The sequence below is a fragment of the Lithobates pipiens genome, unplaced genomic scaffold (assembly GCF_037356315.1).
Source record: "Lithobates pipiens isolate NorthernLeopardFrog02 unplaced genomic scaffold, aLitPip1_a1.2 Scaffold_28, whole genome shotgun sequence".
Classification (NCBI taxonomy): Eukaryota; Metazoa; Chordata; class Amphibia; order Anura; family Ranidae; genus Lithobates; species Lithobates pipiens.
The window spans coordinates 9,293,457-9,318,191 of record NW_027507789.1 but is presented as its reverse complement, the minus strand read 5'-3'; the positions used below and the strand labels follow the sequence as shown (position 1 = coordinate 9,318,191).

At 39.9% G+C, this 24,735-nt stretch overlaps 1 protein-coding gene across 1 annotated transcript in view; it reads right to left on the bottom strand.

The window, feature by feature from the left end:
- Positions 1 to 21,299, bottom strand: part of KCNJ2 (potassium inwardly rectifying channel subfamily J member 2) — a 44,866-nt gene extending 23,567 nt beyond the window's left edge. The window contains exon 1 of the mRNA XM_077458674.1: positions 21,101 to 21,299. The gene's annotated coding sequence lies outside the window, so the exon portion shown is untranslated. The remainder of the gene's footprint in view (positions 1 to 21,100) is intronic.
- Between the last annotated feature and the right edge of the window lie 3,436 nt (positions 21,300 to 24,735).

The window sequence follows — 24,735 nt, the reverse complement described above, 5'->3', positions numbered from 1 at the left end:
GAGAAGGAGACAACTGTTGGAGCGATTGTTCGCAAATGGAAGAAAATACAAAATAACCATCAATCGCCCTCGGTCTGGAGCTCCATGCAAGACTTCGCCTCATGGGGTGAGGATGGTCATGAGAAAAGTGAGGGATCCGCCCAGAACTACACGGGAGGAGCTTGTGAACGATCTCAAGGCAGTTGGGACCACAGTCACCAAACCAACCATTGGTAACACAATACACCGCCATGGATTGAAATCCTGCAGTGCCTGTAAGGTCCCCCTCCCGAAGAAGACACATGTACAGGAACGTCTGAAGTTCGCCAATGAACATCTAAATGATTCGGAGAAGGATTGGGGGAAAGTTCTGTGGTCAGATGAGACCAAAATTGAGCTCTTTGACATTAACTTGACTCGTCATATTTGGAGGTAGAAAAATGCTGACTATGACCCTAAGAACATCATCCCTACAGTAAAACACGGAGGTGGAAATACGATGCTTTGGGGCTGTTTTTCTGCTAAAGGCACAGGCCGACTTTGCCACATTGAGGGGCAATTGGACGGGGGCCCATGTATTGTAAAATCTTGGATGAGAACCTTCTTCCCTTTAGCCAGAACACTGCAGATGGGTGGTGGATGGGTCTTCCAGTATGATAATGACCCAAAAGGCAACAAAAGGAATGGCTCAGGAAGAAGCACATTAAGTTCATGGAGTGGCCTAACCAGTCTATAGATCTTAATCCTATAGAGAATGTATGGAGGGAGTTGAAACTTTGAGTTGCCAAGAGACAGCCAAGAAACCTTAAGGATTTAGAGAAGATCTATAAAGAAGAGTGGACCAAAATCCCTTCAAAGATGTGTTAAACCCTAGTAACCACCTACAAGAAACGTCTGACCTCTGTGCTTGCCAACAAGAGTTTCTCCACCAAATACTAAGTCGTGTTTAAAAAAAAAAGAATATACCCTTCATTTCTTTGCAATAAGGCAAACTTTGAAAATCTGCAAGGGGTCAAATAATTTTTTCCACTGTATATATATATATACACACACACATACACACACAATTTAATTACTTCATTGAATACTTTAAATAATTATGCAAAGCATATATACATACATATATATATATATATATATATATATATATATATATATATATATATATATATATATGTGAATGTATATAAACATATGTATATTTATTATAAATTGAATATTTTAATATTTATGATTTTATTATTTATTTATATCATACTAGAGTTCGGCTTTCAAGCAGCCATATATACAATTAAACTGCAATACAATACAAATAATTCTCTAACATGCAGCAATTGACTTTCTAGTGAAAATGAACTACATGGGAGAACTTTGCCCGCTTTGGCCTTTTTTCTCCAGTAAATGGTAAAGCAATAACCTAACGTTTCACATGGAGCCCAATGGGGACATGATCTACCAGGCTCTGTCCTGGAGATGAGTAAGTCTTGAAATTATTGTTCAAGTGCCTCATCATTACTAGAGGAATGTTCAAAAGGCCCTGGATATGGAAACCTCTGGCTGGTCATGGTGGCACTCCTGTGAGGTCCATCAGATGAGAAGGGACACGCTCTATTGCTTTGAAGACAAAACCAGGTGTCAATGTAGACCAGTCTATGGAAAAATATTCATGTGCCTTGTGTTACAACTAGTAGGGTACTGCTAGTGGTTGCATGTTTGTTCCCTGTGCAACCTGTTCATGTACGTTCCCTGTCAAACCCTTTCATGTATGTTCCCTGTCCAACCTTTTCATGTACGTTCCCTGTCCAACCTTTTCATGTATGTTCCCTGTCCAACCCTTTCATGTATGTTCCCTGTCCAACCTTTTCATGTACGTTCCCTGTCCAACCCTTTCATGTATGTTCCCTGTCCAAACCTGTTCACGTATGTTCCCTGTCCATCCTTACACATATCTCCAGGTCATTGTGAATATCATGGGACCTAAATGTACTTGTTGATAATATGCCGTTAAATGTCAAACTACATATTGAAATTCCATTTAGTGTACTGAACATTCCTCATCCCGGTTCTTTTTCTAATTTAAAGATCATAATAGGCATTTCAGCATCATTGATAACTGTGCCAGGTATGGACAATTGCAGCAGATAAAATGGTGACAAGGAGAAGGGAAATGTACTAGACTGGACCTCTTTGCCTAGTTTAGCATTGTGAGTGCCAACCAACCTGCAGTTCAGTCCCATGTAGACACCTAAACTGAAACCCAATGTGCATTAAGCCACACATCATGTGGTGGTCTAATAATGTCCCATCCAAGGACCATTTTTAAAGTATAAGTCCATCCAAAATACAACTCAGAAGAAAAACAGAGTACCTAAAAAAATGTCCAACTTTAAGTTCAAGTTTGATGTCCTTAAGCGGCCTGTTGCAATGTCCTTGTCCCAACAGGTGACAAATTAATGTCTGTCTTCCTACCCCTCTTTTCTACCCCTTCTGTCTGTCTACCCTACCTTATCCCCCTGTCTATCTACCTATGCCCCTCACCTATATATTCTGCCTTCCAACCCCTCTTTATCACCCCTTATGTCCACCTACCCCTCTTTATCACCTCATCAGTATTTCTACCCCTCTTTATCACCCCATCCATCCTGCTACCCCACTTTATCACCCCATCTGTCTACCTAAGCCCTTAACCTACCACATCTGTCTTCATACTCCTCTTTTTCACCCCTTCTGTCTTCCTACCCCTCGTTATCACCCCTTCTGTCTTCCTACCCCTCTTTATCACCCCTTCTGTCTTCCTACACCTCTTTATTACCTTGTCTGTCTACCTACACCCTTAACTTACCACTTCTGTCTTTTTACCCCTTTTTATCACCCCGTCTGACTTTCTACCCCCTTTCATTACTTGTTCTGTCCTCCTACCCCTCTTTATCACCCCTTCTTTTTTCTTGTCCCTCCAGATCACCCTATTTGTTCTTCTGCACCTCTTTATCACCCCTTCTGTCTTCCTACCCCTCTTTATCACCCCAGCTGTCCTCTTATCCCTCCTAATCATCCCAGCTGTCCCCTTACCTCTCTTAATCACCCGTCTGTCTTCCTAGCCCTCTTTGTCACTCCTGTCCACCTACCTCTCTTTATCACCCCTTCTGTCTTCCTACCCCTCTGTACTACACCATTTGTCCTCTTACCCCTCTTCTTCACTCCTTCTATCTTCCTACCCCTCCTTATCACCCTTCTGTTTTCCTATCACTCTCTCCCTCGTCTTCCTTCTCTTCCATAGGCTCTATATTTGCCCTCTGTTTCCTCCAGTGAAAACTCCCTCCCGTTATTGTACTTTTTATTGAGCTGCAAAATTAATGAAACTTTCAGCCTGAGTGAACGGGCACCCTAAAAATAACATATAAAGAAAAAAAAGAAATGCACCAGCTTCTAGACCGGTGATGGCGAACCTATGGCGCGCGTGCCACAGCTGTCACGCAGAGCCCTCTCTGTGGGCACGCAGAAGCTCTGGGCACACAAAGGCTCCTCACACTTCACTAGTAGGACGAAGTGCCCAGTGTGCCCCGCACTGTGCCGGCACCGCCTACCTCTTCCGGATCACACACAGCACTTTGACTCAATAGACTCTTTGGAGAAAGTGCTGCTGGACCGACTCACAGACTGGCCAATCACCTCCCTTGGCTGGGGAATGACCAGCCAGTTGACTGGCGAAGAAGAAGAAGGGGGCGTTTGCTTACCTGGGGGGGGGGGGTCGCCTGTGTGCAACCGCTTTGTTCCATTGGTGAGAAAGCCCAGAGATGAGGCCGGAGCGGCTGGTGATGAGCTGCGCCACGTGACCATGTTCTGTGCTATGGTGAAAGAAGGAGAGGTGTGTATGGGCAGAGTGTCAGTGCACCACTGCTGTACCACAGCAGAGGGGGGGGGGGGTTGGTGAGTAGCAAAGAGGGGACCAGATGTGTGATGGAGAGGAAATTGAAATAAATAAGTTGGTTTTTATGTTGCAGTTTGGGCACTCGGGCTCTAAAATATTCTACATCACTGTTCTAGGCGATAAGGGAGGAGTAAATTCTCCTGTTTGTTGGCCCTTCCGCCATTAACAGCAAATCCGGAGCTACATCCAGCCCACACCCCACAGAGGGTCTGTCATGGTTTCCACGGGGGGGTGAAGTATAAATGATTTTGCCTCCAGTGTAGGTTCACCATTGAAAGGAACATTTAGAGAAAAAAAACTTTGTTAAGCTCTCTGGTAACTCAACCTGGAAATACATCAAAACCTTCCAGCCAGCTCATCTCGTCTTCCGTAGGTGTAGAGTGATCGTCCACCAAGGACATCGGGAAAAGGGGGCATAGACTAATATTTTGACAAACGATGGAAAAACTCGCCATATGAGAAGTAATGAAATCACAGACCTTTTTTTTTTTTTTTTTTTTGAAGGCTGAAATTGAGACATCTACTCTGGTAAAGATGACTCAGCTCCAACCGTTCGCTTTATTTTTACCATTTGTTTTCTGTTCTCCTTTTATAGCTAGCAAAGCAATAAGCCTAGTGCTAACCTTAATGTCCCGACACAACAGTAGAACAACGGTCAGATTTTATTTGTACAACAAATTCTGGCTGTATATCAATATAAAAAGAGTCTTGAGGTGGCAATCTACCAGACTAGAAATAGCCCAAAGATATCGGGTGGTGCCTTAGGCTGTCTGCCTGAATGCCATGGGATCACCTCAACACTGGACACGGAATTAGAAGACCACAACTTTAAGCTCTTAAGATGGAGCTATAGCAGCACTACCCATCCCATCCTGAAAATCTATGGGCCTCATGATACCATTAAGCCAAAATATATCGAGTGGTGGCTTTGCATTATCTTAAGTTGTCTGCCTGAACACCATGGGATCTCTTAAACCAGGGCTTGGAATTAGAAGACCACAACTTTACATTCTTAAGAAGGCGCTATAGCAGAAATACCTATGCCACCAGGCAAATCATTGGGCCTCATGATACCATTAAGCCCAAAGATATCGAGTGGTGCCTTAGGCTGTCTGCCTGAATGCCATGGGATCACCTCAACCCTGGACACGGAATTAGAAGACCACAACTTTAAGCTCTTAAGATGGAGCTATAGCAGCACTACCCATCCCATCCTGCAAATCACTGGGCCTCATAAACCCATGAAGCCAAAACATATCAAGTGGTACCTTTGCATTACAGTTCCTTAAGTTGTCTGCCTGAACACCATGGGATCTCTCCACCCAGGGCTTGGAATTAGAAGACCACAACTTCACATTTTTAAGATGGCGCTATAGCAGAAATACCTATGCCACCAGGCAAATCATTGGGCCTCATGATACCATCAAGCCCAAAGATATCGAGTGGTGCCTTAGGCTGTCCCCCTGAATGCCATGGGATAACTTCAACCCTGGACACGGAATTAGAAGACCACAACTTTAAGCTCTTAAGATGGAGCTATAGCAGCACTACCCATCCCATCCTGCAAATCACTGGGCCTCATAAACCCATGAAGCCAAAACATATCAAGTGGTACCTTTGCATTACAGTTCCTTAAGTTGTCTGCCTGAACACCATGGGATCTCTCCACCCAGGGCTTGGAATTAGAAGACCACAACTTCACATTTTTAAGATGGCGCTATAGCAGAAATACCTATCCCACCAGGCAAATCATTGGGCCTCATGATACCATTAAGCCCAAAGATATCGAGTGGTGCCTTAGGCTGTCCGCCTGAATTCCATGGGATCACCTCAACCCTGGACATGGAATTAGAAGACCACAGCTTTAAGCTCTTAAGATGGAGCTATAGCGGCACTACCCATCCCATCCTGAAAATCTATGGGCCTCATGATACCATTAAGCCAAAAGATATTGAGTGGTGGCTTTGCATTATCTTAAGTTGTCTGCCTGAACGCCATGGGGTCTCCTAACCTAGGGCATGAAATTAGAAGACCACAACTTTAAGCTCTTAAGATGGAGCTATAGCAGCACTGCCCATCCCATCCTGAAAATCTATGGGCCTCATGATACCATTAAGCCAAAATATATTGAGTGGTGGCTTTGCATTATCTTAAGTTGTCTGCCTGAACACCATGGGATCTCTCCACCCAGGGCTTGGAATTAGAAGACCACAACTTCACATTCTTAAGAAGGCGCTATAGCAGAAATACCTATCTAACCAGGCAAATCATTGGGCCTCATGATACCATTAAGCCCAAAGATATCAAGTGGTGCCTTAGGCTGTCCGCCTGAATGCCATGGGATCACCTCAACCCTGGACACGGAATTAGAAGACCACAACTTTAAGCTCTTAAGATGGAGCTATAGCGGCACTACCCATCCCATCCTGCAAATCACTGGGCCTCATAAACCCATGAAGCCCAAACATATCAAGTGGTACCTTTGCATTACAGTTCCTTAAGTTGTCTGCCTGAACACCATGGGATCTCTCCACCCAGGGCTTGGAATTAGAAGACCACAACTTCACATTTTTAAGATGGCGCTATAGCAGAAATACCTATCCCACCAGGCAAATCATTGGACCTCATGATACCATTAAGCCAAAAGATATCGAGTGGTGGCTTTGCATTATCTTAAGTTGTCTGCCTGAACACCATGGGATCTCTCAACCCAGGGCTTGGAATTAGAAGACCACAACTTCACATTCTTAAGAAGGCGCTATAGCAGAAATACCTATCTAACCGGGCAAATCATTGGGCCTCATGATACCATTAAGCCCAAAGATATCAAGTGGTGCCTTAGGCTGTCCCCCTGAATGCCATGGGATCACCTCAACCCTGCACACGGAATTAGAAGACCACAACTTTATGCTCTTAAGATGGAGCTATAGCAGTACTACCCATCCCATCCTGCAAATCACTGGGCCTCATAAACCCATTAAGACCAAAGATATCAAGTGGTACCTTTGCATTACAGTTCCTTAAGTTGTCTGCCTGAACACCATGGGATCTCTCCACCCAGGGCTTGGAATTAGAAGACCACAACTTCACATTCTTAAGAAGGCACTATAGCAGAAATACCTATCCCACCAGGCAAATCATTGGGCCTCATGATACCATTAAGCCCAAAGATATCGAGTGGTGCCTTAGGCTGTCCCCCTGAATGCCATGGGATAACTTCAACCCTGGACACGGAATTAGAAGACCACAACTTTAAGCTCTTAAGATGGAGCTATAGCAGCACTACCCATCCCATCCTGCAAATCACTGGGCCTCATAAACCCATGAAGCCAAAACATATCAAGTGGTACCTTTGCATTACAGTTCCTTAAGTTGTCTGCCTGAACACCATGGGATCTCTCCACCCAGGGCTTGGAATTAGAAGACCACAACTTCACATTTTTAAGATGGCGCTATAGCAGAAATACCTATGCCACCAGGCAAATCATTGGGCCTCATGATACCATTAAGCCCAAAGATATCGAGTGGTGCCTTAGGCTGTCCCCCTGAATGCCATGGGATAACTTCAACCCTGGACACGGAATTAGAAGACCACAACTTTAAGCTCTTAAGATGGAGCTATAGCAGCACTACCCATCCCATCCTGCAAATCACTGGGCCTCATAAACCCATGAAGCCAAAACATATCAAGTGGTACCTTTGCATTACAGTTCCTTAAGTTGTCTGCCTGAACACCATGGGATCTCTCCACCCAGGGCTTGGAATTAGAAGACCACAACTTCACATTTTTAAGATGGCGCTATAGCAGAAATACCTATCCCACCAGGCAAATCATTGGGCCTCATGATACCATTAAGCCCAAAGATATCGAGTGGTGCCTTAGGCTGTCCGCCTGAATTCCATGGGATCACCTCAACCCTGGACATGGAATTAGAAGACCACAGCTTTAAGCTCTTAAGATGGAGCTATAGCGGCACTACCCATCCCATCCTGAAAATCTATGGGCCTCATGATACCATTAAGCCAAAAGATATTGAGTGGTGGCTTTGCATTATCTTAAGTTGTCTGCCTGAACGCCATGGGGTCTCCTAACCTAGGGCATGAAATTAGAAGACCACAACTTTAAGCTCTTAAGATGGAGCTATAGCAGCACTACCCATCCCATCCTGAAAATCTATGGGCCTCATGATACCATTAAGCCAAAATATATTGAGTGGTGGCTTTGCATTATCTTAAGTTGTCTGCCTGAACACCATGGGATCTCTCCACCCAGGGCTTGGAATTAGAAGACCACAACTTCACATTCTTAAGAAGGCGCTATAGCAGAAATACCTATCTAACCAGGCAAATCATTGGGCCTCATGATACCATTAAGCCCAAAGATATCAAGTGGTGCCTTAGGCTGTCCGCCTGAATGCCATGGGATCACCTCAACCCTGGACACGGAATTAGAAGACCACAACTTTAAGCTCTTAAGATGGAGCTATAGCGGCACTACCCATCCCATCCTGCAAATCACTGGGCCTCATAAACCCATGAAGCCCAAACATATCAAGTGGTACCTTTGCATTACAGTTCCTTAAGTTGTCTGCCTGAACACCATGGGATCTCTCCACCCAGGGCTTGGAATTAGAAGACCACAACTTCACATTTTTAAGATGGCGCTATAGCAGAAATACCTATCCCACCAGGCAAATCATTGGACCTCATGATACCATTAAGCCAAAAGATATCGAGTGGTGGCTTTGCATTATCTTAAGTTGTCTGCCTGAACACCATGGGATCTCTCAACCCAGGGCTTGGAATTAGAAGACCACAACTTCACATTCTTAAGAAGGCGCTATAGCAGAAATACCTATCTAACCGGGCAAATCATTGGGCCTCATGATACCATTAAGCCCAAAGATATCAAGTGGTGCCTTAGGCTGTCCCCCTGAATGCCATGGGATCACCTCAACCCTGGACACGGAATTAGAAGACCACAACTTTATGCTCTTAAGATGGAGCTATAGCAGTACTACCCATCCCATCCTGCAAATCACTGGGCCTCATAAACCCATTAAGACCAAAGATATCAAGTGGTACCTTTGCATTACAGTTCCTTAAGTTGTCTGCCTGAACACCATGGGATCTCTCCACCCAGGGCTTGGAATTAGAAGACCACAACTTCACATTCTTAAGAAGGTACTATAGCAGAAATACCTATCCCACCAGGCAAATCATTGGGCCTCATGATACCATTAAGCCCAAAGATATCGAGTGGTGCCTTAGGCTGTCCCCCTGAATGCCATGGGATCACCTCAACCCTGGACACGGAATTAGAAGACCACAGCTTTAAGCTCTTAAGATGGAGCTATAGCGGCACTACCCATCATATCCTGCAAATCACTGGGCCTCATAAACCCATGAAGCCAAAACATATCAAGTGGTACCTTTGCATTACAGTTCCTTAAGTTGTCTGCCTGAACACCATGGGATCTCTCCACCCAGGGCTTGGAATTAGAAGACCACAACTTCCCATTTTTAAGATGGCGCTATAGCAGAAATACCTATCCCACCAGGCAAATCATTGGACCTTATGATACCATTAAGCCCAAAGATATCGAGTGGTGCCTTAGGCTGTCTGCCTGAATGCCATGGGATCACCTCAACCCTGGACATGGAATTAGAAGACCACAGCTTTAAGCTCTTAAGATGGAGCTATAGCGGCACTACCCATCCCATCCTGCAAATCACTGGGCCTCATAAACCCATTAAGACCAAAGATATCAAGTGGTACCTTTGCATTACAGTTCCTTAAGTTGTCTGCCTGAACACCATGGGATCTCTCAACCCAGGGCTTGGAATTAGAAGACCATAATTTCCCATTTTTAAGATGGCGCTATAGCAGAAATACCTATCCCACCAGGCAAATCATTGAGCCCAAAGATATTGAGTGGTGCCTTAGGCTGTCTGCCTGAATGCCATGGGATCACCTCAACCCTGGACACGGAATTAGAAGACCACAGCTTTAAGCTCTTAAGATGGAGCTATAGCGGCACTACCCATCCCATCCTGAAAATCTATGGGCCTCATGATACCATTAAGCCAAAAGATATCGAGTGGTGGCTTTGCATTATCTTAAGTTGTCTGCCTGAACGCCATGGGATCTCCTAACCTAGGGCATGAAATTAGAAGACCACAACTTTAAGCTCTTAAGATAGCGCTATAGCACCACTACCCATCCCACCAGGCAAATCATTGGGCCTCATGAATCCCACAGAGTGGGCAAGGGAGGGAATGTGTTTGGAGCTCTAGGTTTAAATTTGCGTATTGAGCACTCTGGGAAAGGGGGCACAGAGACATTTAGGTCAATAACTTAAGTTTACATATAGTAAGGTTTCCACCTGTCTCCGTTTTTCAGGGACAGTTCACGTTTTGAGGGGTCTGTTCCCAGCAGACTAGCGTCCCTGGATTTGTCCCCAGGAACTGGACACCATGGAGTTTGGAGTACTCAGGCTCCAACCCATCACACCGCTCAAGTGGAAATTCAAAAATGGCGTCATTAGAGCCCCAGTGATGTTCTTGGGCCCTTTAGCTTCAAAAACTTTATTGACATTTGAACATTCTGCAAACTGAAGCACAGAATTTTTCTCCTGGCTATCGTTAAGGCGTCCCTCCAAACCAGGCGTCCATATCTTGGTGCCTCATATCTACTTATCTGCTTATTTTGTCTATATATCTTGAATGTCAGACTCTTGTTCCAAAAAGTTTGTGACCAATTGTTTGAGTGCATGTTAAAAATGGGGGCGTGGTTGTGTGGGTATGACTAAATGTGGGCATGGTCATTGGGGGTATATGGTAATTAGTTTTTGGAATTTGTCTAGTTTATTTGTTTTTGAATCGATCCAAATTTTTCTAATTCGAATCGATTTGAAAAGTTTTAGAATCAATTTACAATAGTTTTCGAATTCGAATCGTTTTCCAATTTCCAAACATAGTAAGATAGAATAGAAAATAAAGAAATAGAATAGAAAAAAAAATCTATTCTATTCCTTTATTTTCTATTCTATTCTCTTTGGAAATTGGAGAACGATTTGAATTAGAATTTCGCCTGAATTTTTTTTTTTTGTTATTTTCGATTTGTTTAAATTCGGTACTATTCTAATTCGGAAATTTGGATACATTCCGAAAAATGAAAATTTATCCAAACGAAAATGAACCGTGCATGTCTACCCCAAATGCGGAGTGATTTCGCCGTGATTTTCAAGCGATAAATCCTGCTACAATCACGGCAAAAATCGCAAAACCGCAAACGCTCCTGGCTCTGTGGCAAGATTTGGTACATTAACTTTTTTGGAGTGGAGGGAGGCCCGTTCAAATGAATGGCGCCGCTCCAAAATGCTCTATCAAAAAAACATAAAAAAGCTAAACAAAAACAAAACAAAAAAATAATAATAATAACTATAATATCTATAATAATAAAATAGTATCTATAATAATAAAAAAAATCTATATTAATAATAAAATAGTATCTATAATAATAAAATAGTATCTATAATAATAATAATAAAATAATATCTATAATAATAAAAAAAATTCTATATTAATAATAAAATAATATCTTATCTTTAGCACGGATGGAGTGCATTGCTTGGAAAGCGATCTCTACCCCAAATCCTTCGCTGGATCCTTTCGACTTAGTTTCATAGTTAGTTAGGTTGAATAAAGACACCAGTCCATCCAGTTCAACCTGATTGAGTGTCTACAATTGTCCCTATCCCTGTACATTGCACACTCACATCAGTCCCTACCCTCAAAGAGCCCACAATCATACACTAGGGCCAATTTTGGACAGAAGCCAATTAACCTACCTGCATGTCTTTGGGGTGACTTTTATTCAATAAATACTAAATTACAAGAGATCAAATAGTTCAGAAACATCACCCGCCATATAAATCATTCCTCAAATCTGAGCAACCAAAAGATTGAAATTCGATAGAAATCAAAGCCAAGTGTACATCCAGCATAGGGCTGTCTGTGGAGCAAGGCCGGTTCTTTCTACTATAAGGCTGACAGGAGTTGTGATAGCAGCATCACTACTTCTGTCAGCCCAGTGCTGGAAGAGACAAGGAGAGGAGGAGAGAGCCGGGAGGAGGTGCAGGCTGTCTTCTCCCCCCTCCCCCTCATAAGGTCGCAGAAGGGGCGGCTGCCCTGGGAGAAGCGTGTAGCGTAGGGATGGGGGCGCCGCAAGCTCCTTCTACTATAAGGCTGACAGGAGTAGTGACAGAGGCATCACTACTTTAGTCAGCCCAGTGCTGGAAGAGGCAAGGAGAGGAGGAAAGAGCCGGTAAGAGGTGCAGGCTGTGCTCTCTCCCCCCCCCTCCTCCTCATAAGCATTTTATAAAAAGTGAAAAAAAAATACACATTAATCTTGCCAGAAATCCTGTGAGCTGGTAACATCCCCCCACCCCACCCCCACCCCCAACACACACTCTTCCTTCCTTATCTCTAGAACATGGGGGTGCCCTGTAGCCCACAGAGAGAGAGTTTTATTTTCTCTCTGTGGTAACAGAGAAAACACATCTAAGGGGGGTAAATCTGCGATATGACATTTGTGTTCTCAGGTTTATTGTAAACTCCGATGTGATATTGTAATCTTCCTCATTCCTCAGAATACGTCTCCCAAAAGAGACACCACAATCACAACATACATACTGCACTTCTTCCCCCCCGGGAGAAGGAATGCAGATATTTGGGCCCCTTTAAATCAAATCTATCATCCTATGAGACCTATCATTCGATCCGATGTATCATTCGATTAGATGTATCATCCTATGAGATCTATCAATCGATCCAATGTATCAGTTAATCAGATGTATCATCCTATGAGATCTATCAGCCCATGATATGTATCATTCGATCTGATGTATCATTTGGTCTATCATCCTATGAGATGTGTTGTTTGATATGATGTATCATTCGATCAGATCTATCATCCTATGAGACATATTATTCGATATGATGTATGATTTGATTAGATCTATCATCCTACGAGATGTATCATCCTACGAGATGTATCATCCTACGAGATGTATCATTCGATCCGATGTATCATTTGATAAGCCGCGCCGCGGACACATTTAAATGATCAGAAAAAAATACCACAAAAAATCTCAGCTGGATGAAGGTGTAAGGAGCTGTGCGGCCACACGGGGGCAGCACAGTGAAATACCTTTTGGGCAGATATCTCAAATTTGGTCCTGACCTCATTGTTTAAAAAAAAAAAAAAAAAAAAGATCACAAAGTTTTATTTATAAGTACAATAACAAATCTTTGCTACATAAAACCGATTATCGGTCAATCGGATCTCAGTTTACAGCTGTCAGACTAATGACAGATTTGATTGGCTGCTCTTGATGGTGATCCTGACCAGACTGAGGCCGAATGGTTTTTATAAGGCATAAAATAACATTATAAAAACAGTAACTATGATACAAAGTAAAACAAAACAAGTTTTAAAATTCATTTTTAAAAAGAATAAATGTCGGCGAGAATGTCTCTTGATCAGTGAGCCGCCGATCGATCGGTGTCGCAGGATCCCAGGATGTCAGGATCTGTCGCACATAACGGAGAGCGCATCTCATTCATTTCAGTGCCCTACACACACCAAGCATGGCAAAGGGGCTCATGTCATATATAAAATATAGCACACAGAGCCTCCCATCCCCCCACCCCAAGATTTGTAATCTCCTGCAGTGATTGGCTCACTGGTTTTCCCAGAGGTCTGCACTAAGATACAAGTCCGATTTTAGGCATCGCCTGCAACAAAAACTTTCAGTGAGATACTCCCAAAGGGAAATCACATCTGACGGGATGCAGACCCTGCCACTTTCCTTATTAGAGCCCAGCAGGTGCAGCAGCTGGTTGATAATAATAAAAGCCACTCCCATTCACATTTACTCTGCACATGGACACAGAGGAACACACAGCTATTTCCTCAAAAAAAACAAAAGGTAGAAATCAGCAACAAAGTTTGTTACAATCCCCGCAATGTACAGAGATCACCCAGAGGGGGAGGGGTTTTCTCAGCAAAAGTGAAGGTACTCTTTATTAAAGCGGATTGGAAGAATACAGATTAAGGTGCGCTTATCAATGCGTCATCAGGAAGGCCCTCCTACTCTATAACGTTGTTGGAAGATCTGAAGGAAATCGTACAATTGGATTGTTAGATGAACTTTACAGATCAGGATGATGATACACTATATTACCAAAAGTATTGGGACGCGGCCTTCACACGCACATGAACTTTAATGACATCCCAGTCTCAGTCCGTAGGGTTCAATATTGAGTTGGCCCCGCCCTTTGCAGCTATAACAGCTTCACCTCTTCTGGGAAGGCCGTCCGCAAGGTTTAGGAGGGTGTCTATGGGAGTGTTTGACCATTCTTCCAGAAGAGCATTTGTGAGGTCAGGCACTGATGTTGGATGAGAAGACCTGGCTCGCAGTCTCCGCTCTAATTCATCCCAAAGGTGTTCTATTGGGTTGAGGTCAGGATTCTGTGCATGCCAGTCAAATTCCTTCACCCCAAACTTGCTCATCCATGTCTTTATGGAAGAATGGTCAAACATTCCCATAGACACCCTCCTAAACCTTGTGGACGGCCTTCCCAGAAGAGTTGAAGCTGTTATATCTGCAAAGGGCCAACTCAATATTGAACCCTACAGACTAAGACTGGGGTGTCATTAAAGATCATGTGTGTGTAAAGGCAGGCGTCCCAATACTTTAGGTAATATAGTGTATGTCATACTTCCGTTTGATGCGACCACATAGAGAATGGACACATGTAGTGATTTCTGGGGATCACAGGTGTCCAGACATACCAGATAAAGAGCTACAATCTGCGTTCATTGAGTGCTATACGAGATTGGGTTATTACGGGATGTTACCAACTACAGATCGCCATAAGATGACAGAAAAGCAATCGCCCTATACCACCTTGGGCATGCTGGTAATAAATGTATATATACACACAGGTATATAAATATCACGGATCAACTGCAAGAAGGTTTCGGTAATGGAAAATATCTGTCACAAATTGCCAGTTTTTGATTGGCTTGCTGGATTCATACAGAGAATCTTACAGTTCATGAATCACGATCGCACGGATTCCTACGCTGTGCACTTTGCAAATCAGACTCCCCTGATTGGATCATCAGCATCCACCTGCACTACTCCATTCCCCGAAACAGCCATTGGTCATCCACCTGCACTACTCCATTCCCCGAAACAGCCATTGGTCATCCACCTGCACTACTCCATTCCCCGAAACAGCCATTGGTCATCCACCTGCACTACTCCATTCCCCGAAACAGCCATTGGTCATCCACCTGCACTACTCCATTCCCCGAAACAGCCATTGGTCATCCACCTGCACTACTCCATTCCCCGAAACAGCCATTGGTCATCCACCTGCACTACTCCATTCCCCGAAACAGCCATTGGTCATCCACCTGCACTACTCCATTCCCCGAAACAGCCATTGGTCATCCACCTGCACTACTCCATTCCCCGAAACAGCCATTGGTCATTAACCTGCACTACTCCATGTTTATTTCTATTAAGTTCCATCACCCAGTGCGGTGCAGGTCGGCGCTACAACAGGATCTCCCAAACCCCCAAACACTCAACTGTATTCAAACTTTTAATTATTACTTAAAGTCAGTCTGAGATGAAAGTGATGGTCGGGGGGGGGGGGGGGGGAGGGGAGGGGCTAAAGGGCGACCATTCCAGCAACACTGCCCCGGAATTCTACAAGAAGTTCTCCACCAGAGAGATCCCGTCTATCATCCTACAGAGATCCTCCATGTCAGTATATGGAGATGTTACACATCAATAAACAGGAATCTCACATATCAATGTACAAAGATCCTGCGTAATATTATATAGAGATACAGTGTATCGTTATACAGAGGCCCTGCATCTCTCTCTCTCTCTATATATATATATCTTGCATATCAATATATAGGGATCATTTGTATTACTATACAAGGATGCAGTGTATCATTATACAGAAATCCTTAAAACTATTATAGAGATCCAGTGTATCATTATAAAGAGATCCACTGTAACATTATATATAGAGATCCATTTTATCATTATAAAGAGATTCAGTGTATCATTATACAGAGATATCTACTGTATCATTATATAGAGATCCACTGTATAATTGTATAGAGATCCACTGTATCATTATAAAGAGATCCAGTGTATCATTATAAAGAGATCCAGTGTATCATTATAAAGAGATCCAGTGTATCATTATATATAGAGACCATTGTATCATTATAAAGAGATCCATTGTATCATTATACAGAGAGATCCAGTGTGTCATTATAAATAGATCCAGTGTGTCATTATATAGAGATCCAGTTTGTCATTATATAGAGATCCAGTGTATAATTATATAGAGATCCAGTGTGTCATTATATAGAGATCCAGTGTATCATTATATAGAGATCCAGTGTGTCATTATATAGAGATCCAGTGTATCATTATATAGAGATCCAGTGTGTCATTATATAGAGATCCAGTGTGTCATTATATAGAGATCCAGTGTATCATTATATAGAGATCCAGTGTGTCATTATATAGAGATCCAGTGTATCATTATACAGAGATCCAGTGTGTCATTATATAGAGATCCAGTGTGTCATTATACAGAGATCCAGTGTGTCATTATATAGAGATCCAGTGTGTCATTATATAGAGATCCAGTGTGTCATTATACAGAGATCCAGTGTGTCATTATATAGAGATCCAGTGTGTCATTATATAGAGATCCAGTGTGTCATTATATAGAGATCCAGTGTATCATTATATAGAGATCCAGTGTGTCATTATATAGAGATCCAGTGTGTCATTATATAGAGATCCAGTGTGTCATTATATAGAGATCTGGCTCAGTCAGCACTTGCAGGATTCTATAGCGATAATAATGATCCTTCTATCTAACCAGCCATGATCCCAGAGACCTGCCAGCTCCGGAGAGGCTGAGACAATTCCCCAAATGACGCCACACATCTACATGTTGCTACGCTGGGGCTATACCGCTACTGTGCTGCTTCCTCCAGTCTCCTGTACACCGTCTGCACTCACATACAACATATACAATCCATACAACATATACAATACATACAATCCATACAACATATACAATCCATACAATCCATACAACATATACAATCCATACAATCCATACAACATATACAATCCATACAATCCATACAACATATACAACACATACACATATAGAATACATACAATACGTACAACACATACAGTCCATACAACATATACAATACATACAATATGTACAACACTCACAATCCATACAACAAATATAATTCATACAATATGTACAACACATACAATCCATAGAGTACATAGCAGACAACAATCCATCCAATACAGAACATCCATCAGATCACGGGCAGGAATGGGCACTTTGCAGTGTATGGGGGCGGGGAGGCTCTTGCCCTTCATGTTTATCAACTTTTAGGGCTTTGATGTGTATGGGGGGGGGGGGGTCTGACACCTTGCTACATGTTTGTCATCTTAAAATTACTTTACAGTTTTTGGGGGAAGGGGGGTGGGGTGATCCTAGTTGGAGCTCAATCATCTTTTTGGGTACACAAAACTTTTACAAGATGCAAAACAGAATTGAGGAAGCCGTCCGTCCAATCTAGGAAGTAGGGGTCGATTTACTCAAACTGGAGAGTGCAAAATCTGGTTCAGCTCTACATAGAAGCCAATCAGCTTCCAGATTTTATTTGCTAAAGCTTCATTGAACAAACTGAAGTTAGAAGCCGATTGGCTCCCATGCAGAGCTACACCAGATTTTGCACTCTCAAGTTTTAGTAAATCAACCCCCAGAAGAAGCTTCCACAGGGCCAAAGTTCATGAGTGTCCATTGACCTCCATACTAGAACACATGTGAAGGTCTTATCTCCTGTGTCCTGAGAAGAGAACCACATCTGTTATTGGACACAAGCATGATGACATCATTATTATTATTATTATTATTAATATTATATAACCCATTGTCTTCGGAGGGAGCCCACACACCGAGCCTTTGTAGGACACAAGCTGTCAAGTCAGAGGAGCCAAACTCATCCCGACCTCCCAAAGTGGAAATGGCCAATTACGACTTTTAATAAGTGCGCTGGTTGTTGTCGGAGACAAGTGACATGTGCGTTTCTAGCCAGAACAACTCGTATGCCACGGCACATCGACCGATCGTCCTCATGTCTCATTCGCCCGCCAAGCGATGACAAGTTGGAGGAGCTACAAGTCCGGGACAGTTCTGTGCCTTCTAAGTGTTGGCACTTAAAAACAACTTCATAACTCATCCTAACAGAAGCAGATGCCCCCCGGGGTGTAAAACTCCCTCGGCTGAGAAATGGAATAAAGGTTCAAGAAGCAGAAATTCTTGACGTTTCTCAAATACTTAAAAAACAAGTTAAACTGAAACACCTTCCGAAATCAGCCCCGTTCTGTTACAGGTGCCACCAATTGGGCAAAAAGAACTACATTGTGATACGTTGTGATACGTTGTGATACGTTGTGATACATTGTGATATGTTGTGTTTTAAGTGCACCTGATATTAATTGACTGATACTATGTTATAATACACTGATATACAATGTTACAATGGACCTCATATCAACTGATATACAATGTTACAATGGACCTCATATCAACTGATATACAATGTTACAATGGACCTCATATCAACTGATATACAATGTTACAATGGACCTCATATCAACTGATATACAATGTTACAATGGGCATCATATCAACTGATATACAATGTTACAATGGACGTGATATCAACTGATATACAATGTTACAATGGACCTCATATCAACTGATATACAATGTTACAATGGACGTGATATCAACTGATATACAATGTTACGATGGACATCATATCAACTGATATACAATGTTACGATGGACCTCATATCAACTGATATACAATGTTACAATTGACGTGATATCAACTGATATACAATGTTGCAATGGACCTCATATCAACTAATATACAATGTTACAATGGACGTGATATCAACTGATATACAATGTTACAATGGACGTGATATCAACTGATATACAATGTTACAATGGACCTCATATCAACTGATATACAATGTTACAATGGACCTCATATCAACTGATATACAATGTTACAATGGACCTCATATCAACTGATATACAATGTTACAATGGACGTGATATCAACTGATATACAATGTTACAATGGACGTGATATCAACTGATATACAATGTTACAATGGACGTGATATCAACTGATATACAATGTTACAATGGACATGATATCAACTGATATACAATGTTACAATGGACCTCATATCAACTGATATACAATGTTACAATGGACGTGATATCAACTGATATACAATGTTACAATGGACGTGATATCAACTGATATACAATGTTACAATGGACATCATATCAACTGATATACAATGTTACGATGGACTTCATAACAATTGGTATATAATGTTAAAATACTTTGTTACGTAGTTACTTTGTTACTATGTTATAATACATTATTATACTATGTACACAATCATTTGATATACTACACTATAATTATTTGCTATACTATGCTATAGAACTATTTTATATCCTATCTTATAATAAATTGGTATACTATGTTGTACAAGTATTTGATACATTGCGTTATAACGTTATAAAGCACCCAACTTCTCTCTTTGCCTTCTCCGCACTCTTTCCATTGCAAAGATGAAACAAAGTTTTATCAAAAAGATAAGATTAAAGGGCACAAGAACTATATGCAAATCCCCTCCCCCCCCCCCCCCTCGTGTGACTGTCACCCTAGACAACGGCAAAGCTCGGCTCCATTTTTTTTTTTAAACTCTGTCTCCCACGTATTATAAAACAAATCAATCGGCGGTCGATATTAAAAATAAAACAAGGACATCTGTTCGGCAATCTGCGCTGCATGCTGTCTGGGATGAGGCAGATGCCTTGCAGCACGAGCCCGCCGACACCAGCGGCGAGTTCCAAGCGTCATCTAGAAGTACATCTTCCGGATTTCGTTGCCTTTTTAAGCCTTAAAAACAAAATCTCCGGTTTGCCTTTTTTTAAGCCGCGTATGCGCGTAAGCGAGTATGCGCGCATGCACATGCGCACGCAACACACCTCTTGATTAAATGTTGCATGAGTTAGAATTTATTTTACAGGTGTGTACAAAATAACGGCTGGAATTCGGACCAAGGAAAACCCCCCGATGTTCAGACATCGGCACGGTGGGGGCTTCAGACATACCAAGACCCGGTTGTGTCGATTTAAGAGAACCGGAATCTGGTGCAGCCAATCAGCTTTTAACTTCAGCTTCTTCAAGTAAGTTTTGGCCGTAAAACCTGAAAGCCGATTGTTTTTTCTCTGCAGAAGCGAGCCTGATTTTTTATTTTTTTTGCAGTAGATGAACCCCGCGGTGCGCTTCCGACAGAGGCTGCACCGGACGCCGGCTGAACTGTCAGAGTATGATGCAACTTTCCTGCAGAAGTGTCTCCGCCTGACTTCAGTTCTGCAGGCTGAGGACATGACAACCATTCCTCTCTCTTTCTCTCTCTCGCTTTTTTTGGAAAGCAGAGCGGTGAATGATCCATGGAAAAAAAAAAAAAAAAAACATTTGCAAGCAAAAAGGAAGAGAAAGAGAAGCAGGGAGCGCAGATGTCAGCGCCGCACACTGTACGCTGATTGAGATTCATGTTGCTTTTAAGACATTCCAACTCCTGACTCTTTGCCTAAAAAGTTCCAACAGCTGCTGCAAGTGAGTCTGAGCACAAACAGATGCTGAGCCGCCCCGGCCGACCAACTGTTACCGGCTGAGCCTATATATATATTTTTAGCTGAGGCTGCCACCACCACCGCCACCGCCAACCGCCACCATTGTCCGGGAGGGCTCAGTGACAACGACAAAAATCAATAAAAAAAATTAAAATAAAAACATTTAAGCGATCAATGTATCATCATGTGCAGAATTGCATTGCATGAGAGCAAAAAATAAAAAAAATAAAATAAAAATAAAAATGTAAAAAAAAATTAAAAATAAAATAAAAATAATAATAATAATAATGAAAATTATCAGGGACTTACCTAGGAGACATTGAAGGAACATTTAAAGGAGAAATAAGATCCAGTGGCATTTGCTTGGAGGTGAAGTTTCGAAGTGCAAATCCAAAAGGAAAAAAATAAAAAAATAAATAAAGGGTTTTTTTTTTCTTTTTTTTTTTTTTTTTTTCTTTTTTTGTCAAGCTCCCACTAATCCTTTAGACCTGCTATCAACACGCTCCCATTCACATCCTCTGCCTATCTGAAAGCAGCCATGTGCTTTTAAATAGCTAGCTGGCACTGCACGCCCCTCTGCAAGGCTCTGGGCCAATCGGAGGCCCAAGGGGGCGGGCTGAGTGACAGCGAAAAAAAAGGTGGGGGGGGGGACTAACTGACTCAGGAGCTTTTCAGCAGCTCATTGAGGGAGAGCTCAGTGCAAAGTACAGATGGGGAAGAGAAGAGATGGAGTGGGTGGGGGGGGGGGGTGGTGATGAAAGGGGGGGGGGGACAGCCGGGCTCTGAGAGGCGATCCTTCTGCACCATAAGCTTGTTGAGGCTGGCTGGAAAAAATGACAGCCCTCGAAATTGATAACACACACATACATTAATAGTTACATCCTCGGATCCCGCTTCCTCCTATGACAGCTGCTTGATTTTTTTTGATTTTTTTTTTTTTCCAGAGCCCTGACAATAAAAATAAACTCCCAGAAATACGTATCGAGAGAACTTCCAGGGATGCTTCGGATCATCTTGCGCCGTATTACTGCCGGAGGATCGACGCCTATTAAACCGCTACTTTGAAGTTTGCAGAGTCGATCAGCAGCGTCGAAGAAAATCGCAGAGATGTCGTTGGCGATTTCAGGTCGACGTTCGCCAGTAATCAGCAAATCCAGGGGAGATCTGGGAAAATCAGAAAAAAGATTGAAAATCCAGAATTCACCTTCGAATTTTACGTTTATTCAGCTACCGGACGCTAACGCTCGTTTATCCAATCAGAGGACTGCTATGGGTCAGATGCTGTCAACACACATGAATGCTGCGCACATTTACGCATTTTAATATAAAACCATGACTATCAGGATTTCATCATAAAAACAGACTTAAATTGAGATTTTTTATTATCAGTTTTTAGGATCAGCTGAAATGTTTTTGGGTCAGATCCTGATTTGTTTTATTATTATTATTATTTATTTATATTATTATTATTATTATTATTATTATTATTATTATTATTATACAGGATTTATATTATTATTATTATTATTATTATTATTATCATAATTCAGGATTTATATTATTATTATTATTATTATTATTATTATACAGCATTTATATTATTATTATTATACAGGATTATTATAATAATGCAGGATTTATATTATTATTATTATTATACAGCATTTATATTATTATTATTATCATAATTCAGGATTTATATTATTATTATTATTATTATTATTATACAGCATTTATATTATTATTATTAGTATTATTATTATTCAGGATTTATATTATTATTATTATTATTATTATTATTATTATTATTATTATACAGCATTTATATTATTATTATTATACAGGATTATTATAATAATACAGGATTTATATTATAATTATTATTATTATTATTATTATTATTATTATTATTCAGGATTTATATTATTATTATTACTGTTATTATTATAATACAGGATTTATATTATCATTATTATTTATATTATTATTATTATTATTATTATTATTATTATTATTATAATACAGGATTATTATTATTATTATACAGGATTTATATTATTATTATTATTATTATTATCATAATTCAGGATTTATATTATTATTATTATTATTATTATTATTATACAGCATTTATATTATTATTATACAGGATTATTATAATAATACAGCATTAATATTATTATTATTAGTATTATTATTATTCAGGATTTATATTATAATTATTATTATACAGCATTTATATTATTATTATTATTATTATACAGGATTATTATAATAATACAGGATTTATATTATTATTATTATTATTCAGGATTTATATTATTATTATTATTGTTATTATTATAATACAGGATTTATATTATTATTATTATTATTATTATACAGGATTATTATTATTATAATGCAGGATTTATATTATTATTATTATTATTATTATTATTATTATTACTATTATATGATATTTATATTATTATTATTATTATGATTATATAGGATTTATATTATTTAAAAAAAATATTATTATTACTATACAGAATTTACATTATTATTATTATTATTATAATATTATTATTGAACAGGCTTTATATAGCACCAACAGTTTGCGCAGCGCTTTACAACATGAGGGCAGGCAGTACAATTACAATACAATTTAATACAGGAGGAATCAGAGGGCCCTGCACCTTAGAGCTTACAATTTTATTATTTTAGTGTTCTGTTTAGGATGGAAGATTATTTTTCTTGTTATTGATTCGATTTATACATTGCAATCAGCTCATATGAAATGGTACAAAGTCAAGTCACACCTTGGCCAGCGTTGTCCCAGATTTTCAGGACTTCACAGAATGTGGGTCAACCTACCAATATAATCCCAGTGTCACCTTCCTACCTCTTCATACTGTTATAGGGATTTATAGGGATTTTTGGTTTTGGGGTATCTAGAATTCAAGAAAAATTTATCTACTTCCATGCATTGGCAGGACTGTGACGAGCTCCATGGTCCTTCCAGGCAACGGAGGATCGCAGACAGAGGATACTGCGAGCAACTGTGTGACAGTAACATTGTATCAAGATCTGACACACATTTAGGAGGCTCATAAATGAAAAATGATCAATAAAATGATTCAGTTTACAAACACAGGTTATCATGTTGAGAAATTTGAGTGCAACGCATTTCTCTATCTCCTCTATATCACTCACCTCTATGGAATACACATCAAGATGGGAATTGCCATAAAGAGGCAGAAAGCTGATTTGTTCGTTATTAATATTAGATTTTTATTTTTTTATATTATTATTATTTTTATATTATATTATCATTATTATTATTATTCTTAATATTTTTATGTTATTATTGTATTATATTATTACTATTTTTTTAATATTTTTATATTATTATTATTAATAATAATAATAATAATAATTTTTATATTAGTATTAGTATTGATTTGGTACATAATTAGTAGTAATGTTTTTTTGGTATTATTTTTATGAAATTATTATTTATTTTTAGATTAGTATTATTATTATTATTTTATTATTAGTAGTAATATTAAAATAATTAAATAAATACTATTGTATCATGCTGGGAATTGCAATGAAGAGGCAGAAAGCAGATTTGTTAATTATAAATATTGTATTTTTATTTTAATAATATATATATATGGTTATATATTATTTTAATAATATATATATATATATGGTTATATATTATATTATTAATATTATTAAATTATTATTATTATTATTATAATTATTAATATTAATTTTTATATTATTATTAATAGTAGTAGTAGTAGTATTTTATCATATAATTATTAGTAGTAGTATTATTTATTATCATATTATTATGATTATTAGTATTTAATATTATTATTAGTATTATTATTATTATTATATTATTTTTATTATTATTATTATTATTATTTTGTATTATTTTATTTATT